Genomic DNA, 5,957 nt, shown 5'->3' on the forward strand with positions numbered 1-5,957 from the left:
TCAGCAGGGAGGAGAACTAGAATGTATAGAACTAGAATTAATTGGCTCTGTGTTCCATTGGCTGTCTTTGCAATAGTCATTGGCTCTGGCTCCACCTACTGTTGATCTCCTGCCTTATGCCCTACTAGTGTCAATGGACACCAGCCACCACAGCTTCATTTGAATCCTTCCACCAACCACACACTTAACTGAATAACTGTGACCCAGTATCAACCTCATGTTTGGTGAATTCTAAGTTTAGGACACCATTCAGCCACCTCTTAACCACAAAATTCAACCACCTCTTACCTTGATTGGGAAATATGTGTTTTTCTTCCTTTGTAAACATTCCTATTAGACAGTCACTGGCTTGCTCATGCTCAAAAATGGTCAGTTTCCTCCCTTTGTAACTGCCCCCTCCCCAGCCTGGAGAAGGGATTTATTTGACATCACATTGTTTGTTTACTTTGCAAAGTGATCGATAAAACATTAAGTGGAGAGAAGCAAAGACTCAGCACTTTCACTAGTAATTAATTGAACAATGAAGCATTCTCAACATAGGTTTCTGCAGTGAGAAAGGCATATCCATGGGAAGAAACAAACTGAGTTTTACACCTGCCTTTAATTTGACTAAAACGGAACTGAAATGGCTGGTGTTTGCGACATTTCCATTACCTACAGAGCTTTGGTTTTTGTTTTGTTTTTTACATTGGATGCTGGCCCATCTATTTTCTCCTATCTAGTACACAGGAGACAACCATGATCCTAATTGGGCCATTAGGAGAGGTGTTGAAATGTTGCTAATTGTCAAAGGCAATTAAGTGTAGCAACATGTCACAGGTAAATTAACGAGACTCCAGGTGTTATGAGCAAGTTGCATTCATTTTGGTAGAAAACAAACACTGTCTCATCTGCATATTACCCATCATTTTCTTTCTGTCCATTTCACAGAAAATTGCACAGCAGGCCTGGAAATGCAGGCTTTTTTTAAGCAACATGGCCTTAAAATATGTTATTTGGGGTTTTCCATTAAAGGACAAATGTCCTCATATTACATTCATTTCAGAAGTTAGCTTCATGAGTGGTGTCATGGTTTGACATTCCTCAGATGTTCTGTCAAGAACACCCGTGATCTTTCAGTTTAGTTTGATCAAAATCTGGTGACAGCCTAAGGACAGTCCTGAGAAATCTTGCATGTCCATGGGAAAATGTTTGGATTTTTTGCAATTCCTTAGATACTATGTTTTTAAAACTTCCCTTGGAACTCTATATTGGAGAATGGTATAGAAATTCCTCAAATAATTCCGTAAGATAAAAATATTTTACCCAAGGAGGAATCTCCACAGCCAACTAACTAACATCCAGGTCTACTCAGCTTCTGGATAACACTGCAAGTAAAGACTCAACATTGACATTTTCAGCTTTAAAGATATTCCCTTGTTATTCCCATACTACATGCTAGCCTTTCAACGAGTATCTCCTGCTTCAATATTTAAACATCCCTGAAAACATTCCCATGCCACCAGGCTTACGTAGGCAATGAAGAAAATATATTTCCTTAGTGGTTAGTAGATGGTCTTTGATTTTAAATTTTAACATATTTTTTAAAGTTTGTTGTTATATTTTATTATATATTATATAGGCATTGTGGTAAACCCCTTTGATATTTTTATGATATAGCAGTATATAAATATGTTTTTATAAATAAATAATCAGGTAGAAGTATGAGTATGCACTTGTGGGCAAGGCATGAACCTGTCAAGTTCAGACCCTAAGCTTACAAATCAAGTAAGAAGATGCATATATTCACAAACTGCCTGAGATCTATGCCCTTTCAATATGTGCCTCTTTTGGAAAAAGAACACAGTGGATACAACTGAAAATGGTTATCAATGTTTCCCTGTGTGGGCTAACAAATACCCATCAAATCAGGGCATCAAATCAGCTTGGGGCACTGTGCTCTCTCACACATTTTGGGGGCTCTGTGATATCATGCAAGGTCACATCTCACATGGTTTTGTCCAAAAAATGTACATTTTGAGGCTCCGCAATGTCACATGGGTCACGTGACTCATGAAGGAGTGGGGTCATGTCCTGGATTCTAAGGTAAAAATGTTGGAGGGTATGCTACCAGAGTGTCTGAGAGGAGAAGGAGAGACCAGATCTTTTTCTTTCCTTCCATCATGCAGTTTCTGCTACTCTGGTAGGCAAGTTTTATAAAGGGAAAAGGGGGTGGAAGTTGGAAGTGCAAATATGTGTATGAGAGAGCATGTTTGAGGACTGGGCAGACCAGATTTTCTTTGAAATAAGCATTAGGGTCATCTAAAGCTGTATGTGAGTCCAGCAAGCACTGCTGGCATCTCTATAAATAGTCTACAAAAGGAGATCCAATTTCACTGGGGCCTTACCTTGTTCCTTACAGATAGGTAGCCGTGTTGGTCTGCCATAGTCAAAACAAAAAAAATTCCTTCCAGTAGCACCTTAAAGACCAACTAAGTTAGTTCTTGGTATGAGCTTTCGTGTGCATGCACACTTCTTCAGATACACTGTGTATCTGAAGAAGTGTGCATGCACATGAAAGCTCATACCAAGAACTAACTTAGTTGGTCTTTAAGGTGCTACTGGAAGGAATTTTTTTTGTTTTGACTTGTTCCTTACGTAATTATTACTCTAGTATAGGGATCAACAACTGGAAGCTCTGTGGTTCCATAGGAAAACCTGGTATCAATCCGAGATACCAGGCTACAGATAAAAGGGTGTTGTGGATGTTAGCTACAGGTCTTGTCAACAGCCCACTTTGAAACGGGGAATGGAAGTTGGCGATCCACAGCTTTATCAGTATCCCACTAGTGGCTACCAAAAATCTAAGTTGTTGACCAGGCCTCTCCCCCATGTATGTCATGAATAGAATCTTGATCTGTTAGGGTCCAGCCTAAGATTTAATTCAACAGAGCTTATAGTCAATAAACATTTGCTTTTGGAGTCGTACCGAGTAGCTGCTTATCATCAGAGGAGTAAATGAATATGTCACCATTTTGGCTATGTTGCATAAACACTGAGAGAGATTTATATCAACCAGGTTCTCTGGCAGCAATAAAAGAACTTACTCTTTGAAACTGCCTGGATTTAATGCAAAGTATAGTCTGCTATCCAGTAGGACACATATTTCAGAGAGCTGGTCTTTAGATCTTTGGGTTATTTCTCATAATGCCTTTTAAATAAATAGGTGGATGTTCCTCATCTATGCTGACATCAGAAGACACATGAAAAAGTAGACCATAAATCACTATATACATCTATCTTTGCAAGCGTGGAGTGACATCTGCTTCTATGCACTCACTTCCATACTGCTCCAGGAATGCTGGCATTGGAAGTAATGCCTCCCCAAGTCAAGTAATACTGGAGTAGCCTTGAAACTAGAGCTGTGTAATAATGGCCTTCTCTGCCTTATTTGTGGGCAGAAAAAATGAGAAGGCCACTTAAGCTGTTCTGCTCAGGACCTGCTTGGGGGCTTCCCATAGACATTCAGATTTCCTGACTAGATGGGCCTTTGACTTGATCCAACAGGCTCTTCTATTTTTTTATATACAGTGGTACCTTGGTTTACAAACTTTACCCGTTCTGGAAGTCCGTTCTTAAACTGAAACCGTTCTTAAACCGAGGTGCGCTTTCCCTAATGAGGCCTTCCGATGCCAGTGCCCTTCCACCATTTGGATTCCATTCTTAGACCAAGGTAAAGTTCGCAAACCGGGACACTGTTTCCGGTTTTGCGGAGTTCATAAACCGAATTGTTCGTAAACAGGACTATTCTTAAACCGAGAAACCACTGTATTGTTTCATAGCTTTATTTATTGACATTGTGGTTACTTGAACCTGTTCTTAGTTAAGGTGGTTTTTTTTTAAAAAAAAAAACACAACCCCAACATGTTTATATATATTGTTGTTTGCTTGATCTGTTGTAAGCCACTTTGAGCAGAATTTTGTGGAAAAGTAGTATAGCAATAAACAAATGGTGATGTGTAATTCCATGCTTCCATTCCCAGACAATTCAGGATGAAAGTCTATCATCTATCATCTATCTATCATCTATCTATATCTATCTATCATCTATCTATCTATCTATCTATCTATCTATCTATCTATCTATCTATCTATCATCTACAAAGTGGCCTAGGATTAGGAAATTACAGTGGCAGGCCACATGTTCTGCATGCCAGCATTTCCAACTTCAATCCTTAGTATCTGTTGCCAGTTAAATAGGATCTTGACTAGGGTGTTCTGCAGTAAACTCTGCCTGAGACTCCATTCAGAGTAGAGAATAGTGGGTCTGGTATAGGGTATGGCAATTTCTTATGCCCATATTTCTAACTAATGTTTGAACTAAGGAGGATGGGAGAAGCCGCACAAGAATTATGTATGTTTGTTCTTTCTTGGAGCACAACCCAAGGCAAAGGGCATCTGAGAGATGCATCAGAGTCTTTGAAGCAGTGCTCACCATTCAGAGACATTCCCAGATAGAATAATATAGCTCCAGTTCTATTTTGAGGCAGGCAGGCAAGCAGGCAGTCATTCATTTGTATGGGCCTTTCTCCCCCTGCTCTCTCTTTCACAAGGCTCTTAATGAGACAGGCAAACAGCTGCTCCAAGTCTCTGTGAGTGTGAAGAGACAGGAAGCTACATCATAAACACCACTGCAATTTCTGTGTTGTGTTTTGTTAATGGCACTTTTCATCTTGTTTCCCCCTCCAATCTCATCCTATTTTCTGTCATTCGCTTTCCCTTTGATCATGGTGTTTCATACATTGCTGCTTTCCATTGGAGGGCTAGAAGGCAACATTCCCCCTCTTCATCCTGTATAACTCGAAGCATAGCAGCCTTTGTCTGCAGTACTGGGTCACATGCCCCCCTCTTGTGAAGTGTGTACCATTAAAGCTGCATTTCTGACCCAGCAGCTCGATGCCATGGAGCAGCTATGTTCATTCTGGAGTAAATGAAGCTCACTTGCAGTGATAGGGTGGGCACATTTGTCACTATTCATGAAGGCTTTGTAAGGAAAGAACTGAAGCAATCTGCAGTTCTCTCTGTCTCTCTGGCATCCTATAGCAGGGATGAGGCCAAAAAATGTTTGTCGTGGAAGTATAAACATGTGTCCTGCATTGGACTGCAAAATTGATCCAGTCCTCAAGCTCTGAACCTGGCTAAGAAACAGTTGCTAGCGGAAGCAGAGTTGCCTCACTTATATTTGCTGCCTGAGGTGAAAGACAAGATGGCGTCCACATTCCACTTACAGAACCTGACTGGACTGCAGTATAATCTTAGGTCACAACCACACCATACATTTTAAACACTATTAGACCACTTTAAGTGCTTTAAATGCATGGCCTGGATGCGACCTTAGTTCAGCACCAGTGATAGGACAGCATATTTCATTGCACCTGAAGGAAAGCTAGCTGCGAACGTGCAAGGCAGGCCATTTCACACACACATCTTTGTCTTCTAGCACCTTGCTATTGCTTTCTGCCCTCAGTAACTGTTGCCTGAGGCAGCTGCCTCATTTTGCCTTATAGTAGGGCTCGTCCTGTCACTAAGAGGCAGTTCCATATTGTTGCCCATGGAAATGGTATGCATATGGAAGTGTATGATTTGCACAGAAGACATTCTGATGCACCCCATATGGATCAGATCAGTTCCACTCATACGTTTGCATAATTGCATCTTTGTGGTAACCCCTCCGCCCATAGCTGTCAACGTTTTTAAGGGAAATTCCCTTATTCCGAATAGGATTCCTTGCAATAAAAAGGAAAAGTTGACAGCTATGCCTCTGCCCATGCCAGTTAAACTCAAAATATTCTTCAAACATAGCATTCCAGAGAAAGTTTGTTGTACAGGCTGGCCAACAACAGTCATTTATCTAGCAACTACTTTGCTACATCTTGTATCAGCCTTGGTTGTTTCTTTCTCCTCTTCCAGTCTAAATT

Source organism: Podarcis melisellensis (genome assembly GCF_964234715.1).
Source record: "Podarcis melisellensis genome assembly, chromosome: 6".
NCBI classification, from domain to species: domain Eukaryota; kingdom Metazoa; phylum Chordata; class Lepidosauria; order Squamata; family Lacertidae; genus Podarcis; species Podarcis melisellensis.